This window comes from Fukomys damarensis, unplaced genomic scaffold (genome assembly GCF_012274545.1).
Source record: "Fukomys damarensis isolate Sample0158 unplaced genomic scaffold, DMR_v1.0_HiC HiC_scaffold_28, whole genome shotgun sequence".
Lineage (NCBI taxonomy): Eukaryota > Metazoa > Chordata > Mammalia > Rodentia > Bathyergidae > Fukomys > Fukomys damarensis.
Window position 1 is genome coordinate 8919956 of NW_022900940.1, and position 20000 is coordinate 8939955.

General features: G+C 37.7%; 1 long non-coding RNA gene across 1 annotated transcript in view; it reads left to right on the top strand.

Annotated features, from left to right (window-relative positions):
• The first annotated feature begins 12255 nt into the window (after positions 1-12255).
• Positions 12256-20000, top strand: part of LOC117283630 — a 120703-nt gene continuing 112958 nt past the window's right edge. The window contains exon 1 of the long non-coding RNA XR_004514670.1: positions 12256-12624. This is a non-coding gene — a long non-coding RNA (uncharacterized LOC117283630). The remainder of the gene's footprint in view (positions 12625-20000) is intronic.

Sequence of the window (20000 nt, forward strand, 5' to 3'; positions counted from 1 at the left end):
TATCTTGCCGGGCAAAAGATGTTAAGAATCTTGAGAGGAGGAGCTTATTATAGTTTTTGCTTGGTACCTAACTTCAGTGATCTATAACCTTATAAGAGACTGGGAGAGGGAATGTAGACCCAGGTGCCCAGAGAGGACAAACAGAAGAGCGAGCGATATGAATGTAGAGATGGGTTTAAAGTGATGTGTCTGTAAGCTACGGAATCCCTAGCAAAAGCAAAGAGATAAAAAAAAACAAATAGATTCTCACTAGATTCTCCAGTGCAAGAACAGCTTGATGTCACCTTGATTGAAATAAAAAAAAGCAGATTTTAGATTTCTGGTTCCCAGAACCAGATGATAATACATTTTCATAGTTCTAATTCACCCAACATGATAATTTGCTATAGTGAAAATACAAAACTAATACAGTTTTGGGGCATGGTGGTGCACGTCTGTAATCCCTGCATTCAGGAGGCGGAGGCAGGAGGATCACTGTGAGTTTGAGACCAGCCTGGGGTACACAGTGAGTTCCAGGTCATTCCCAGCTACATAGTGAGACCCTGTCGCAAAAAACCAAAAACAAACAAAAAAACTAATACAGTCTCTACATCTGCTATTTACATTTCTAAAAATATAGAGGTAGTTTTTGCAACTGAGTAAAGTATACAGACTGAGAGAAGTTGGAAAAGTGTTATAGCCAAAGGCTACAACTCTTTGAACAGGTTATGGGTAAAAATATGAATGTTGAAGGAGATTCTAATGAGGGCTCAGAAGGAAGTGAAAAGCATGATAGACAAGTCTTCTATTCTTCTAGAGAATACACACATTATTATAAACTGAATATTGGTAGAAATATGATCTTAAAAGCATTGCTGTAGAGGATTCATAAGAAATTAACATTTTATTAGATACCGAAGTAAAAAAGTACCTTGTTGTACAGTGCCAGAACATTTGGCTGAATTGTGTCCTACCGTTGTGATAAAGGTAGAATGTATAAGGAATAAAACTGACCATCTGAGGAGATTTCCACACCAGGTATCAAAGATGAAAACTGTTTATTAAATGAAGAAAGGAATTATTTAGCAAGAAGGAGTCCGAATTTAATAATTCCAGAGAATATATAGATTGAAAAGAAGAAGCTATAAATAAGATTAAGATTCACTGCTAGGATAACATTCTCTTGAGAAAAGTCCAAAGATGTGAGTGGAAAACAATTCCATAAAGAGAGTACAGGCACATGTCTCATGAATCCCCGCAACCATTTCAGCAGAAGTAAGTAGAGATGCGACTTGGTGTAAGAGTCAAGGAGGTTTGCTCTTGTCTGATAATGGAATCCCCAAGGCACTCAAGAGAGACCAGCAAGTTTCTGAGAATATCACACTAAACACCGCCAAACGGAACTGACAGGGATAGATACAGGAACTAATGAAGGAGGACGGCTGGACTTTGTGGATTCTAGACAGAAAACAGGATGATAGAATTACTGAGCTGCAAACATGCACTACCCTCAAGAAAAAAGAGGGATGGCTTCAAGGACACGGCCTTCTGTCAGGAAGCCACAGCTGCAGGCCCAGATAGTGGACCCACTGGCGCAGAAGTCATCTCCTTCAGCAACAGAAGATAGGATTATTTTTAGATCTTAAAACTAAGGAAAGTTTGCCTTGCTGGATTTTGATTTCATTTGAGATAGTAACTGCTGTGCTCCTTCCATTTTATCACGTTAAGGATGGAAATGTCTTAAGTATTTACTATCCCTGTCCCAGCATTGTATTTTGGAAATACGTAACTTTTTCCTAAAATTCATAGGTCTACAAACAGAGACATTTTGGAATCATGGTATCACATGGCCCAGTTAATACATAAAATTAATAATCACTCATGTATCATGTATAAGATAAATAAAGAAGAATTTGGATATGAACACATTTAAAAAAGAAAAGACATACACAGAAGAAAAATAAAAGGAAAGGCAAGGATTAAAGAGATGGAACTGTGAACCAAGCATTTCCAAGAAGATAGACATAAGATAAATTACTTTTTAGAGTCTCTGGCAAAAGTGTGCACTATCAACACCTTGATATTGAACTTGTTGCCTCCAGAATTGTGAGAAAATGCATTTCTGTTGTTTTAAGCCACTGAATTTGTGGTAGTATGTTAGAGTAGCCTAGGAAGCAAATACAACTTGTTCATCATCGTAGGCCCAAAGAGTGGAATAGATAGTAGTCCAGGTAAGGATAAATTAGCATAGGTAAGAATAAAATCTTACCTATAATGTCCTTTTGCTCTTATGCTGATATATGTGTGTGCCTTTCTTAAAAAGAAAGTTTAAGAATTAAAATAAGTAAATGAGTAAAAAGTGGGCTATACCACATAGCCCAGATGTGTAGTAGGTTATAGCATCGAAGTTAATATAAATACATTCTATGATATTACATGGATGAAATCAGCTAACACCTTTCTCAGAGCTCGTCCTTATGTAATGTGCGATTGTGGTTTATTTCTGAAGCTATTATGTGTGCTTAGTAAAGATGTAATGAGTTGGATAAAAGTTCCAGAAATTAGCAAATTGATGTACAGACCTCATCAAATAGCCTCAGAGGCCACCTTTCCGAAAGGCCACCTTCTTTCTCCTTTTTTTCCCCGAATACTCATTTCAAGTAAACACTACAACAGAAACAGGGTTAAAAATGCAACTTGACTGATGGTTCCTCGGCAGCAAAGAGCCGCATCCAAAATCGTCTGTTTACATGGTCAATATATGAAACATAAGATTTCCCTGCTGTCCTTCTATGAACTTTAGATCGAAAACTACTTCTGAACTCCATGCTGTCAGGAAAGGAAACGACCCTGCCCCCACCACATGACTAGGATCATTCGTGGCATGAAGAAATTCTTTGTTCTGCTTGATTAGGCTGGGCTCAGACTGGCTTTACACCCCTTGCCTGGTAGCAGAATGTTGACAGAGTTTCTGTCTTTCACCAGAGCAGGGAGAAAAACCCTGTCAAAACCCACAGGAATCTTTTTCTTGTTTTTAATCGTCTCAAACACTGCTGAATACTTTATATCTTACAGGAGCAGGCTTCTTTGTTCTCGCCGTTAGGAAGTAAAAGGGAGGGGAGAGCGGGCTGCTCTCAGCCGGCAGCAGTTTTGCCCGACACGCCAACCAGCCTCCTTCCCACACCTGTAAAATGCTTTCTCTGGGGTGACTCCACTCTAGGTTTGTTGCTTCATTTGGCCTGTGCCCAGACCCTGGAGGAACTTGAGCAGGTAACTCAAAACAAAGCAGAGAAAATGATTGCAATCCAGGAGGAGCTGGTGTACAAAGCCCAATTAGGTAGCCTAAAGATTGCATCCAAATGGTGATGAATCCAAGACTTGAAAAACACCAGTGTGAACGAGAAGGGTGTGAGGGGTAGAACTGGCAAGGCACCATTACTGCGCAATGGGGAGAGGCAACATATTGGGAGCATATGGAAATTAAAGTGTAGTGCACAGAAAACATGGTTGTTGGTGAAACTTTGATAACCTCTTTTTTTTTTTAACATTGCATTTTGGATTTCTTATTTCAAGTTAAAAATTCCTAGAAGACAGTGTCTTACTAAGGAAGCTGTAGAAGCAAAAAGAAGAATAATGCATTATTTGTCCTTTGTACTAGTCAGCTTTCTTTGCTGAGACAAAAATATTTGACATGAATAATTTACAGGAAGAAGGGCTTCTTTTGGTTCATAGTTTCAGAGCTTTCTGCCCAAGATGCAGGGCAGGATCATGGCAGAAAGATGTGGCAGAGGAAAGCTGATCACTTCATAGTGCTCAAGAAACACCAAAAAAAAAAACAAAAACAAAAAACAAAAAACAAAAAAAACACGGAAGATTCTTAGCAGAAGAAGCCAGGGACCAGACATTCCCTAAGGTCATTCCCTCATGACTCACCCAGGCACACCCAGAAGTTTGCTTTACTAATATGCTAGGTGTCTCTCAAGCCAATCAAACTGACAATCAAGATTAACCATATGTCCATCAGAAGGAAACATGGCTGTTCCTCATATACCAAAAGACAGGTTAATAAGTGCAAAGTATCACATATTTGTTTGATCATAGTTTTATGACACATGAACCTTCAGATGAAACTCAAGGCCCAGTGTGAACTATCCATTTTTGTCTATGAAGAATCATGAAAAAAGCAAAAAGTTAAAATGATGGGACAAAAAGGGTAGAATCTAGTGCTAACAGGCTGAAGTGGAAACTTGGCAAGACTCGTCCAGATTTCTCTGGACCTTTCTGTGCAGCTTTCCTATATCCTGAGCACGGGCTGGGACCCTCTCTGGAATGGATGCCTTGTATCCTTCAAATATGCATTGCAGGTGTTTTTCCACAATGAATGGAACCTGCAATGTGCATGGTTTCAGGTATTCTGAGAGCTGCAAAAGGAATAAATTAATAAAGTCCCTGCCTTCAGAGACCTTAAAATCGACACAGAGTAAGACCTCATGAAACAGTATAGCATAACGGTCAGTTGGGAAAAGAGCCTTTCCTCATTCTGAGTCCACTTTCTCTTTCCTTCACACATGTTCACAGGTGTCATTGGAGAATAAATGTGAACTGTTTTTCCTCTGGGAATTGTCCTCTTGGGTTTGAACCAGCATGATTCACTGTATCTGTTCTAGCAGCACCACCTACCTTTCTGTCTTTGTCTCTCACTCTGTACCTCTCTGTGTGTCTCTAATAGGCAGAATAACTCTTATGAAACCCTTTCATTGTGAGGGAAGAGCATGAGTCAATTACTCATAGTTAAGATAAGCTAAAAAATATATATTTCCAAATGAACATGGTGCAAGCCTTGCCGAACACAGGTAATGAAGACGAAGAGGCAAAGACGACTCTAGGTTTTTCAAAACCACTCATGACCAGCTCAATAGAACTCTCACCTTTGAACTGTAGCACTCAACTTCTGCTTCCTGTGTAGCTTCTGGGTTTTTGCAAAATATGAGGAATGAGAGAAAGTAAGGCAAGATGCAGGAGGATGGTTAAAAAAAAAAACAAAAAACAACCCAGGGGTTCGCAGAGAAGTTTGGGGTGAGGAAATCAGAAACAGGAGCTATGAGATGACAGATTAGGAGAAAGAAGGCAAAGAGTATCTTGTAGTGTTAATGAAATGAACAGCTTTCTCTGAGAAATCCAAGTTTACATATATGGTACGATTTGCACTAGGTCTGCTCATAGACAGGGTTCAGAAACTGTACCACATGGATCCTACCTTGCATTCAGTCACAAGTGACTCACCACTTGCTATGTGGAGGTCTTAGGCCAAGCAATGCATATGATAATAATAAAGGCTGGTATAGTCTCCAGCTCATAAAGTTTAAATTCCAGTGAAAAGGCAATGAAACAATTATTGCGAGGATAGTAGGACTATAATTTGCAAGGACATGTGTTGCTTTTCAAACTTGGTATTATTTATACCTTAGATCAATCCTGTGAGATTAATATTATTAATACTGGGAAATAGTGAAGGAAACAAGCACAGAAAGCTTGAATTCTCTTCAGTGGAGTCACATAAATTCTATAGTGGAGCTGGGATGCGAAGCGATACATAGGTCAGTCTGAGTCCAATAGCATTCCTCTCGGGCAGGGAAACTCTGAACTGACTGTGAGATGAAAAAGAATTGAAATCTTAGAACTCTGGGGAAATGCCAACAGCCATGGGTTGGAAGAGGAAGAACTGATTAAGAAGGGATAAGTAAGGTGTCCAGGATGACAGAGAGATGTGGGCCAGGATAATAAGATGGTGTTGTATTTCCAAAAGCTAACATTATAATGTTGATAATATCAGATCATAGGGAAAAACTCGGGACAACATATAATCATGAGGTTGTTTTTTAAAAAATATTAATATCGTTATTGAAAATATAATTATTATACTGTATAGTAGTTTTTAAAATTATAAAGCACTGAGGCTCACTGATAAGTCTTTGAAAGAGAAAAAATGGGCCACCTTAGATGGAGTTATTAAACAATATTCCTGGCACACAGCTCCAGGGAATGCCATTCACTTTGTGTTTCAAGCTGTACTAGCAGGCATGCCTTGCTGATGTATCCCAGAGAAATTGGAGCTATCTAGAGTTGTGCAGTGGAACAGCACTGTAACTATATTGGTGTGGCAGCACTGTCTCTTATAAACCAGCATGAAAGCCTAGAAAAATTGTGGTCCTGCATTTAGGAACATCACTGTGTTGTGTATGCATGTTTCATTAATGATCATGTTCTCCATCACAGAGTAACTGAAAGATCAGACCAGGTGAATTACAATATCACCACTAGGAATACTGATTCATGTTTCTACTTACAAACTTCTTTTCCAACGTAGTATATTTACTATTAAAATGGTAAAGTATCATTATGTTCATCTTATTATTTTCATAATAAATTTATTTTCAAGCTGAAGTTCAGCAAATTTAACCAACACATCTGTGATCAGATAACCCTTGACAACTGCTAGCAAAAATGAAACTTCCTAGCATCGAACTCCACACAGAAAAGAGAGAATCTAGAAAAGAGAGGATTGTTGTTGTATGCACATTCTCTTCCTAGAATCTCTTTACAGCTATTTTCTAAGAATATTATTTCTGAAATAAGAGAAACTTTTATTTCCTCCTTAACTATGAGATTTTCTTGTTGTTTAAAACAACCTGAGAGTCATTGCTATCTAAATGTGCAAGCGCATTTGTTATTGAATTTCATGAAGATTGTATAAGAATTGGACAAACAGAAATTTTTATAAGACAGTATACAAACCTTGGTAATACTACCAAAGAATCAATGGGCAAAAAATACCTTAACGTATTTTACTATTTTCTGAATAATTCCACCTTCCCTTATGATATCTCAGAATAGGAGTACTCAAAAGTGTGAGTCATAGGAAGTAGTGCCATGTACTCACTGATATGGGCAACTTTATTTTCCTGAAAAAGTAGAAGTGCAGTACAGTACTTACCACCGTTTTACGTTAGTTTGAATTGTTGTCAGGTCCTTTAACATCTGTGGGTTTTTCAGCAAGTGACTTCACCTGTAAGTGGCTCCGTTTTCCCAGGATGAACTAGAGCTGATACCTGTCTCATGGAAATGTGGCGAAGAAATGGGATAAGGATGTAAAGTTGCTGACAGAGGGTGACACAGTTGTCTGTGAATTAAGAAGTCGGTTTCATTAGTACTACAAGTTCCTCAAGGAGATTTCTAAAAATTGTTTTAATTAAATTTATTTTTAATTGATACATAAAACATATCAATGATTTATGTGCTATTCAAGTTTTAAATATTTTCTAATGTTTCAATCAGGTTAAACATATCTATCTCCTCCTCATTTATCATCAATGTGTGGCTAAAACAAATACACATAAAATCCTTTCCTGTTTCTATCCCCACCCCTTCATTCTCCTCCCCTGTTTTCCTTGTCCTCTGTCCCCATCCCCATCCCCCCTCCTCCTTCTCTTCTTCCTCTCCTCCTCCTCCTCCTCCTCCTCTTTCTCTTTCTCCTCCTTCTCCTTCTTTTTAATTTGCCAGGCTGGGGATGAAAGCCAAGACCTTGTGCTTGCTAGGCAAATACTGAACACTGAAATATACCCCAGACTTTTAGATCTCCTTGAAATGTACATTAAATTACTGCTATCTATGCTCGCCCTACAATACACAGCACAGTCAAACTTCTTGCTCCTACCTAAATATAACTAGTACACATTGATCACCTTTGCCCCATCCCTCTGTCCTCCAGTACAAAGAGATCAATGAATCACATATTCATGTACAGTGGACCATTGACTTATGAGCTCAGTTTGTTCCCAAGAGCTAAACGTAATTGAAGTTGTTCAATTGCCTTCAAAGTCTCTCTGTACACAGGGAGATATCAGTGTCTTTAGAGAGATATTGGCCAAGGATTTCTCAGTTACCCCACACAGGAAAGTACATTGTGATGTTCCTTCCAGAACTCTGTAAGCGTTAAATATGTATTTGAGACCATCTGGAAACACAAGTAGTCAGCATCTGGGTTTTAACTTACGGCTTTGGTTATAAGTTAAAACTAAAATTATGTCCCAAATTGTTTGTATGTCAGGCCAGTCATAACTCAAGTGTCCTCTGTATTTGATTTCAAGTTCTATCTAATCTTTAAAACACTTCAGTTTGACATTTATTAAAACAGAGGTGTGTCTCTCATGTGACCAAATATAATATTGTTTCATGCTGCCTGCTATTCTTGTAAAACTATGAGACAGCTAATTTAAATTCGTACTATTGATTATATATATGTAGACAAGGTTTATTAAAATTAGGTGATTGACTTCGTTCTATCAATTTGTGTTTAGGGACCTGTCCTGTAGTCAATAAATTAGATTGGCTGTTTTATTCTTTACTGTTTGGAGTTTTCTGAGCTTAGATCAATACTTTGGAAGCAGCTTTCCTTTAACTGACATACAGTCAACAGAAGCTGAACTGAATAACATGGGTGATAATAAAACTTTGGTGGCTTTCCAAGCTGTGATTTTATTTAAGAATGAATGGAAATAAATGTCCTCTAACTTGCCAAATATAATTTACCCATGCAGTATATTATGATTGTTGAAAGTTACACATTCTAATGAGAATGATCTGGACTTAAATCCTGGCACTACTATTTATCAGTGTTTGCCACGAGACAAGTCCAGCTCCTGCTGGGCCTCTCCCAGCTTCAGCCTACTCGTCAGTGTAATAAGAAGGAATTATACCCAAGTTATAACATTGTTTGGAGGATTAAATGAAGCAATATTTTTATTTTTAAAAATTACAAAGGGCAGGTTAGGTAGCTCAGTGGAGATTAATCCTCAGGTCCTCCAAATCCCTCATATAAAAGTACTCAGGCATATAGAACTATTTCAATCATTATTTCTCTCTTCACGGTTATGATTTTTTATTGTTCTATGATTTTGAAATTCTCAGCAAATATCTCCAAAAATTGATTATAAAAAGCATTCCAGTTAACAGTTTTTATGCTGTGGATAAATACATTTTCATGTTTGAGGAGGTGTCAGAGTAAATAAAATTCTAATAGTTGTTATAAATTCCTTTTTTTTTTTTAGGTTAGAAACTTCAAAAACAAATGGCCACCAAAAATGGGGCCACCAATTTGGATGAAACATTCTAATATTCTTTCACAAAATTTCATTGCACTAAAATAGTTTTAGCAAACTGTTGTAAAGACGCCAATAAAGGTATGAAGCAGTACAGAAGATTTAAAAAATGCCAATTAATAGATAAAAGCTGAGGGCAGAAAGAGCTTGAAAATCATGAAATCAAAAATTTTCATGTACATGTAAGAAATTCACTGAGGGTAAGTAAGGAGAAAGCCAATTCCAAGTGTGCAAATCTTCTTACAACCCAGCTTCAACAAATGAAAACCAGAAAAAGCACAGGAAGTCATTTCCCCTCAAAGGAGAATAATTGCTCTGAAGGAGAACTGCAGCTTCCAGTGGCTCATGCCCCAGGGTTGTAAGGGTAGAAAGAATTGGTAATACTAACATCATAGTAAATGATAAATGAACACTTAGTGAATTAAAAACAGCCCAGAGAACCAGCTCCACAGACACAATGCAGAACCCTGGGCAGGAAGGAAAGGAGCAGATCACCAGTGTAGCAACATTTGCAGTTACATCTCTTTTGTTAAGTCATGATCTGATTTATTTTCAAAATTTTAATGAGGTGCACTACCACCGTATTTAACTGGCAAACCCAAAAAATAAAAACAGCAACACATATTTAAAAGACAATATTTTATGATTTGTTACTTGACTCAGCTCCTTTCTTGCCTATGAGCTCAAGTGACTTAATTTAGCCTCCATCCACTCATGTGTACAATAATACCTTCCCCTTGGCATTTGGGTGGAAATACTTGAGACAATATATAGGCTTAATACAATGCCTGGCACAAAATCACTGAATATTAAAACTGGTAGGACTAATCATGAAATATACTCATAAATGTATGTGTACGTTTATCTGGTCTTTTTATGATAGAGGCAAGAGACCACAGATGTGTTTTCCTGGGTATACATTTTATATTCTACTTTTTCTATTTTGTCTTAATCACTTTTAAATATCAACAGAATCTCTTTATAAATATCACATTAGATTGTTCTCCATAATAGTTCATGAGAATTTCTCAACCTTCTTCACTTTCTTCAACTGATAGAAATTTCAGTTGTTTCCTCTCACTTTCTCATAAATAAGGCTAATGAAGATTTCTCCATAAAATTTCTATTGATCTTTCTTGTATTACCCTGAACCTTGCCACCCCTCTCCCAACTACCGCTACCCTATTGACCATCATCCATTCAACTTTAGCCACCCAAAATACCCTAGTAGGCTCCATTTTTAGTCCTGCCTCAAAAAATCTTTCCATATAACTTGGAATTCACTTGGTCCATACAATTATCTCTAGATTACTCACAAGCCTAAAAGTCTATGATTTTAGGCCTTGAAATTTTTCTACCCCTTCAGCTCAGGCCCATCCAACCATAGCCACAATGTTTTTGTTTGTTTGTTTCTGTCTTTGTTATATATGCCAACATCTGTCGTGTCTCAGAACCTTTCACATCTCTTAGCACAATCTGTCCTGGTATCCTCCTCCAGTTATTTGTATGATTACCTATTTATTCTTCTTGTTGGCAATTTAAATATCACATCCCAATAGAACCCATCCCTGCCTACAGCATATAAAGCAGCCCTTTATCTCTCATCCCAATATTGGCAAAGTTATGTCCTAATAATCATTAGTCTTCATTCACACATTCATTCATTCATATTTCTTCTTTTTTTTCCTTTGTCCTACTCTAATGCAAGCTCCATAAAGGCAGAGCCTACAGCTATGTTGTAGCTGTCGCTTGTAGCTCATAAACATCTACTGTGCAATGTGCCTGGCACATTGTTTTGTGTGCAATAATTTTTAAGCAAATGAGCAATATTCATATTTCTATAGAAATTCTGTAAACAAATCAATAAGCAAGACACCAAAAATACAAAAATTCTAACAGCTTTGTTCAAGCCTGAATAAAGCAAGAAATACCAAAATTATTTTAATATTCATGAAATGATAGTTTTCTTCCTGCATTAGTCCTAGACCTCACCATCTTGCAAACAGCCAAAACACCTAGTAAATCAGCCTTCAGCCAGATACAGAAAGAACGTAGAGAAAGGATTTCAGCATAGATGAAGCGAAGATGATCATAACAATCTTCAGAGTACCCAAGTGATTTACAGGTAGAGCCTTCTAGAATTTCAACTAGATCCGTTATAATATTCTGCCTTAGACAAATAACACAGTTCAGGATTCACTCTTGATACTGAATTCTACTCTGAGATGTGGCTTTGAAAAATGCACACACCTTCCCAATTAATGATTCAGGTGACTATATGAAGAGAATTGCTTTTTGACACAGGGACTCTGATTTTCATGAATAAAATTGCGTGTTTTGTGTTTCTGTTATAATTCTTTTTCCTTGTTTCCCCCCAAAAAGAGAGATTCCACTTGTGTCCTCCAAAGTTATTCCTTTCTTGCAGTTTGCAATATTGAACTGGTATTGATTTGCCTCATTCTGTTATTAAAAGTGACTTAAAAGGAACAAAAATCAATATGAACATTGACCATTATCAAACCACCAAAAACTGTCTACCTCATTAAAACCAGATCACAGAGACTATAATAGACTCTAGTTTCAGGAGTTTACTGTCGGGCAAAGGAATGGTTTTGTCCTGAGGTCAAAAATTTCATTTGTGCTGCAAATCACTTTACTTCCAGTCACTGTGCAAAAGCCTGTGTATGTTGATCAAGGATTTTGGATGGCTCCTGCTATCTGTGCCTGTGCCAGAATCTTTGAAGAGAGCATTGTTCTTGTGCAGTGAATTCCAGTTCAGAGCAGAGCAGACTATTCTTTCTCCAAATGACTCATTTAGAACCAAGCTTTCTGTGTAGAGTTTCTTCGACCGGGTATCCATTTAGTTTCGCTGTGTATTGTGATGTGTGTATGTGCGTTTGTGTCTGCTTGTGTTTCTTCATCTTGAGATGTTGTGGCTTACTTTGAGGAGTACTCTGTACTATAGCTCATGAACAAAAATGTGACAAAGGCCTTGTGAATTCAAAGCTTCCATAGATTTTCAGATAAAGTTTCCTCCCTGTTCTCCTCTCTGTTACTTTGTATTCAGAGAGCTTCAAGTTTGGTGCCAATTAAAACACCAGAGCGTTACAGTGTTCAGAGAGACAACTGATTTCACCACCTCTGCAAACACAGTTATTTTCATTTTAAATTTAAAAAATTTCTTAGAGCATTTTTCATTGGACCAACCTGAGGGGGCCGGTCTGGCTTCCTTGGCAATAGATTTTACTACTTGCTACAAATAAGGAATCATTTGTGATGTCTACAGAATTTGAAACCTTCGCCACTTTGAATCCTGCTTTCAAATGTCCTTTTGCAAGGCCTGCCAAGAGCAAACTCCTGTGTAGAGAGCCAGTGTTTCATTTGCAATTGAAAGAGACAACTCCTATCATTGAATGTGGTTTTTAATGGAAGGGAAAGAGCAAAAGTTGGAAAGGAAGAAACTCGATGAAGAGTTGAGGAGATAACTGTGAGTGTCATTGTTCTTAAATTTTTATTTTTTCTTAAATATTCAGTGCCTGTCATGTACCCTTTGGCTTATGATTGTGGGTGGCTTAAATTCCAACTTGTAAACCGGGTCACTTACACTCCAAATGTAGGCGGGAGCTTTTTCACATCTGAAGTGAGAAGAGTGGGAGCCTCCCCCACTAAGCAGGCTTAAGGATTGACCTTTAATTCATCACCGCAAGGAAGTCTGGCTTCTCAAAGGAGAAGAAGTCAGTCTAGTTCTGGCATAAAACAAAGAACTTGCCAGCAAAGCCTCGGGCAGAGGCAGGAGTACTCAGTATAGGAGAAAGCACAGGGTACACAAATGGCGCTGGAGCAAGGACCGAGAATTTAGGAAAGGAGGCCACTGATGGCCAGGTAGGGACCCTGGAAGGGTGGGGTAGGGGAAACACATAGAACAAATGGATGAAACTCTATGGCACAAAGAATAATATCTTTTTTCAATTATGTAGCTGGGAAGGGTGGAACCATTTCAGCTACTTTTGCAGGTCTTACACAGTAGTTTAAGTGTTTAACCATCCTAAAAAGGCATTAGTGAAAAAGAGGCCATGTTTTAAAAAGAAATTTAATTACTAATACCAACCAGAAAAGCAGGTGCAGCTTGGGCCTGCCCCTAATTACCCAGATTTTAGATCCAGATTACTAACTGAGGTGGTGCATTTATATAATGTGCACATAAAGAGCACCAGCCTAGGGAGGAAGGGGCAGAGCTGTTTAGGCCTATGATGCTATTGATCAGTGGTGAGGCTTGGGGACAGGCAGGTCACTTTCTGGGCCTCAGGACCTTTGCCTTCTGAGAAAAATGGTGTAGTGCAAAAAAAGTGCTTAAGCTTCTAAATTGGGCCAAATGGGTGAACGCCCTAACTTGTATGCTCAACAGCTGTGTGATCTGACCGGCTATTTCAAATCTCCAAGCCAGATTCCATCTGTTTTGATTCAAATAATCAGGCCTGCTTTGCAGGAATGGGTGCAGTAGATTAAGAAAGAATATATGGGTTTGGCACAGTGTAGGTACCGAGCAAGTGATAGCTATTATTTGCCTAAGGAAGAGATGGGGTGACATTTCTGATTCCTTCTAGCCCTTACAGTTTTCTCATACCCTAGATTATTGTTAATGATTTGAAAATTTCAAGTATGTGTATATTCACTAGAATTACACAAAATAGATGAGACTCTGTGTCTTTAGTAGAGCTGTGATGCTGATTTCACCAGTTTATTTCAAAAAGAGAACACAGTCACTGGACCATATGAAAACAATGTGCCATGAGAGAAATTAATTCCCTAATGGGGACTTTCCAGAATATTGCCACTATGCATCCCTGCTTTCAAAAATGATACAAGATAAAGTGCCTCCTTCTCTCAGAATATGACTTTACAATCCAACTATTTTTACTGTCAGGAAGCAGTTTCTTCATTCTCAGTCAAAAAATGTCTCCCTAATTCCAGCTTAAACCATACTAAATATTTCCTTCTTCTCATTGATTTGCTGGATATCTATCTATCTAAAATAATCCTTCATTTGTGTATTTGTTTGTGGGGGGGATCAGTTGAATGCATTTCATCCAGAGCTTTCTTTTGGTCTTTTTTTTTTGGTAATGGGGATTGAACTCTGGTCCTTGAGCTGGTGAAGTAAGTGGTGGAACCACTGAGCTAAATCCCTGGCCAGTCCAGAGCTTTCTTACCAAAGATACATTTGTAATTTTGCACTCAGCATTTGCTGTGCTTCTTTGCCACTGGAAATGCATGAATTAATTGGAATGCCACTAACCTTCACTTAGCCAAAAATCCCTTAATTGTAGGCTTTGAGGAATAGGAAACATCCAATGATAAAGATCAGCGATATGAGAAACTTATTTAAAAGGACAAGGAAACCTTCTAAAATTCACCAAGGCATCACTTGAGCTTAATGATACACATAGTTCCTGATGCTCAAGGGTCACCAGGACCTTACATATCTTCATTTTTAAGAGATCTACAGGATCTGAGCAAAACTATAATTTAAAAAAAAACTGTTTATGGTGCCTCTCAATATGAGAGAAATGATTTTAAAATTTGGAAATAATTTTAAAAGCAGGGTAAAAATTGAAACAGTTCATTGTTTTTGCTGTCGATTTGCTTGTTTGGTTGGTTCTCGAAATTATTTTTTTCCAGAGTGATTAATTTTTACTGTTGTGTTGTTTTTTCTTTCAGATATTATCAGTTGAGTTTTTCTGATTCTAGGGATACCTGAAAAAAAGAATTAAAAATTGATTTTTCATATAATCAGAAGTTAAGGGGTAGAAAAGTCTTCATGGTTGGTGGAGCCAATGACTTACAATGCCATCCAAGACACAGATTGTTTTCATCTTCCACCTCATGATTGTATTTTAGGGATGGTAGCATCATGGGTTAAGCAGTTCTAGAAAGCTCATCATATATGTAATGTCTAAAGGAAAGTGAAGCACGTAGATTTTCAAGGAAATTTCAAGTCTTAGTGGGTAGTGATGGGTCATATGCCCATTCCGGAACCAGTAACTGATAAAGGGCACTTAAAACAATCAGGTTCAGACAAATGACCTATGCATATGGTGATAAAAGGCATTCTCCTCATCCGTCTCGATGTTTAAGTTTGCTGAAATAAACTGACAATAGGCAGGTTAGCAGGAGAAAAACCATTCAAAGTTTTAACATACATATGTGCCCAGGAGCCACATAAAATATGAAACTTAAAGAAGGGCCAGTGGGTTGAATTTCTCTCATAAAGTATGGAAAGCAATAGGGGCTTGGGATCCCAGAAGATGATGGCAACCAGTTATGGGAAGGTGGAGGAAAAGAAATGTACTGCCAACAAAGGTTTTGTCCAATTATGCAGAAAAAGACTCAGGACAACATTCTCAGATTATGTGCTATCTTATGTGTGTCTCTCCTTCCTGTTATTTAACTAGTGAATATTTCCTATAAAGAAGTAAATTTTCTTTACAAAGGAGCAAGTTTTAAGGGCTATTCTTGGGTCTATCATTTATCTGGATAGACATCTCAAAATGTGACAAAGAATTATATTTTGATGTGAAAATAGTCTAGTCTGTGATTATGACAAGAAAATATCAATTGAAGAGTGAATACAGAGTGGAAATCCAGTGATGTCTCACACCATACCATAGTCCAATAGGATTCTTTAAATTATATTCTGATATCATCACCAAGTCAAAAATAAATGATGTTTTACATATTCTAGAACAATATCCATAGGAAGTAGCTGCTCTGATGATTTGAGAGAATTTTTAATTGTATTGAACCCAGCAGTTTTATTGCTCTTGTCATTGATGAGCTGTTTGTTTTTCTGATTTAAATCAGGATTCCTTGAACATACAGCTTATTAAATTCTCAACCACCTTTTCACACAAACTTCATATGGTACTGTGCTGTTACTATGTGTTTCTGTGAGAAGGAGATATTTATTAAGTAATATGGAACAAGATCAGGCTTTGCACTAAGCATTTTATGCATTTATTTTATCAGTTTCAGACACTTCTATCTAACAAATTGTTACCTTTCTCTTTTAAAAAAACCCATTTGCCTCACTAAATGCCCTAACTTCTTCCCCTTCCCTCTGAGTGCCCGTGGTATCGGAATTCTTGCCAGTACAAGACACAGAGAAATCTTCTGGGGTGTCCAGGAAAGGCCAATGTGGCTCCGGTAAAAGGCCCATTTCTTTGAGTTTTTATTATGTGTATTTACTCTCCACCATTTATATGATATTTATCTTAAATATTTCCTATATACATGTCTAGAGTCACATCAGTATCTAATTTCCTTTCAAATATAAACCATACTTTAGAAAACTCAAAAGGGGAAGGGAACCCTATCGGATTTACCCAGATTTGCAGAACATGTGTTGTTTCCCTTTCTGATGTTCCAGGGTTACTTCTTTCATTTTTCCCTTCTGTTTAGGAAACTTCCTTCTGCCTTTCTTTTAATGGAGGCATGATGATGACAAATTGTTACTTTCATTACCTGTGAACATCTTGATGTCTCCTTCATTCCTGAAAGATGTTTATTTAGTTTTTCTTCTCATTGAGTTTATTGGTACATTTTAGGTAGACAGTACAGTTACAGACATCATTGGGATCTTGTACCTTTGCACGACAGTTCTTGGTTCTCATTTTTTCCCCATTCCCCTGCCATCCCTTCACCCCCTCCTCCCTTTCCTATGTACAAAAACTTTATTGCCATTTTTTCATTTTCTCGTATGTTTTTCTTTTCCCTTATTTCCTTTCCCATACCCTTCCCACTCTGAAAGATGTTTATATTGGCTTGGGGATTCTGGGTTAGCAAAGTTTTAGTTTTTCTTTGCAGAGAAAGAAAAAAAAAATCCATCATTTCTTTCTGTCTGTGGTTTCTGATGAGAAATTTGCTGTCCTTCAAGTGATTGGGAGGGGGCAGGTAAAAATACCATTTTCCTCTCACACCTTTCAAGATTTTTAGTTTGTATTTGCTTTTCAGAAGTTTAATTGTGTTGTGTGCTGGCGTGAATTTCTTTGTGTTTTTCCAGTTCTGTGTGTGATCTGACTGTTGAGTCTTGAGATTTATGTCCCTTGCTAGATTTGGGAGTTTTTAGCCATTATTTATTTGAGTACTCTTCCAGCTCTGCCTCTTCCTCATCTTTTTCCTTTCACCTGACAATAGGGATATTAGATCTTTTGCTATACTCTGTTAGATCTCTGAAGCCCTGTTTATTCAGTCTATTTTTTCTCTGTTGTTTGCACTAAGTTCTATCATTCAATCTGTTAGCTCACTTCTCCCTTTTCTTGTCAAGCCCATCAAATGAGCTTTTTATTTATTTTTTAGTATCCTTCAGTTCTAAAATTTCTATTGTTACTTCTTTATATCTTTTATATTTTTTTTATAAAAGAGCTCTGTTTTCCGTGTTTCATGTATAGTCAGGATTGTTCATAGAAACATTTTCTTTTTGTAGTGTTGATAATGGCACATAGGGCTTTGATTTACGGTAGGCAAGTGCCCTACCTTTAGCCCTCATTAAAGCATTTTTTAAAAACCTGCCAGCTTTAAAATCTTTGTTAATTCTAACAACCTTATCATCTTGGCATTGGCATCTATTGTTTTTATTCTTTATTCAGTTTGAGTCTTCCTGGTTCATGTTATACGATTGAGTTTTTATTAAAACCTAAATATTTTCACATTGTTTTATGAGACTCTGAATTTAACTTAAAATTCCGGCTTTAGCTGCCTTTCTCACCCAACCATGTCTGGGAAGGGTAGGGCCCTACCCCATTCCTGCCATGTAGTAATAGAAGTCTGATTTCCCGTTCAGTGTCTGTGGACACCAAGATAGGTATGATTCTCCATCACTGCTTGGTGGAATGAAAGTTTCAGTTCTCTGAAGAGTCTTCATTAGCCCTGTGGAGCTACAAGCCCTATTACATGCCAGTGGGAACAAAAATTCCAGCTCCCTTCTTCCACTTTGACAATAGCATAGCATGGGCGTTCAGGCACCTGTTGGAGCAGAGTGAGGTTGGAAGTATAGACTTTCCTTATGGATTTTACTGTTGTGGATGGGATCACAGCTGTCTCTTTTGTGTTGGCTAGGGTACAGTGTTTATGATCTAAAGATTTTCATTTTGCCAGGCTCTCTTTCCCCTATCCTTTGGCTAATGTGAATAACCTTGTTTTCCTGGAGCTAAATTTTACTGAGCTCATTGGCATCACCAAATTTCCAGTTTCTGAATCTCCAAGTGTGTGACATACGAGAGAAAAAAAATAGAACTCACAATCATGTCGTTGCTCTGTTCTTAATTCTCAAGCCAGGCTTCACTGTTCTCTCCAACTTGTAGATTTCCTGATGATTGTCATTGTGTTTACTTGTACTCTGAGGGTGGGATAGGGGAGAGTTGATCAACTTCATATTTCTGGAAACAGAAATCATTCAATATATGCTTTAAATAAGCATCCCAGATGTTCATAGACCTCATTTGGAGGACTATTTTATAGATCATAAGACTGAGGCCTCAAAGACCAAATAAAAAAGCACAAATGCCAGATATTCAGGTTGTACAATATAAAGTTTACGTTCAAACCTACATCTCTTGGCTTCCATTTCAATATTATTTTCCCTTTGTGACACTAAATAAAGCTTCTAAGGATACTAAAAGGAACGAATAAACTAATTTCCCCGATATTCATGGAAGTCAAATAGTTTGCCAAAAACTAATTCATGGGCTTAAAGAAAACTGAAGCTGCAATATTTCTAATTCATTTGCTTCTCTCAAGCTGTGGTATAATTTCCACTAAGTAGGATTCGGGTGATTGCTCCAAGGTGGGGCGTTGTCTGCACATGAAAGAACTTCTTGGAAATTAGAGTCAACACAGTATACTGAGGGTCTTGTACAAAGCAAGGATCGTCTGACTCATACGGCAAAGATTTTCCAGTTACGTTAATACTCATTTGGCAGCTGCCTCTATGACTGCCTAAGTCGGTTGGTAGACATGCAGGAAAAGTTAATTCTCTGTAAATATATGTATTCATAAATCAGTGTTGACTGTATCACCTTCCACAGTAGCAGCTCTTCAGATATCACTGCCACTGGGGCAGGAGGTCTTCATTTAGTCCCTGCTGAGGAGTCCTTGAACTCCCTGGAGTTAAATCTAGAGGGATAGGAAATGGCACGAGACCAACAGTAGCACATAAGCGCGCCTAATGAAATACGGGCCTCTTTCAGTGGCTGCCTTTCATTTGATTGGCCTTGTGCACAGGTTGTACCAGATGGTGCTCTCATGGTTTCCTTCAGTGTAGAAATGTGATGAAGAAGGAGAGGAGAAAAATGGATGAGAAAAATAACACCAGTCTGCACAGCTGAAAAAATTATGATTGTACAGCTAATGACCCAGGGAATTACACAAAGGCAAATTCACTGGAACTCAGGCCACTTGCAGGCAAATGCCACAACTTAACGGCAAAAGATGAATTGTTTTATTTCCTGTATAGTAACTTATGATGTGGTGGTAATTCTGGCTAAATTACAATCATAGAATCAAGTCACAGGGAGATGGATGTAACTTTTATTTTTTTTAGTTTTGAAAGGGACTTGACATAGCAGACTAAAAGAGTCAAGAAAGTTCAATAAGTATCATATTGATATTTTAACCTGTAGGACTAGTAGGCAGCAACCCACATGATGTTGCAGGAAGTCTTTCTACCCGCAAAATATAAGTTATGCAGTCTTTGGAGGGAAGGGTCAAACCTCGCCCTTCGTTTGTGGCCATTTCAAAGGACTTATTGAAATTCTGCCATGTATGTGACCCTGCTTAACAACCTGTGATAGAAAGATGAAAAAGACACTG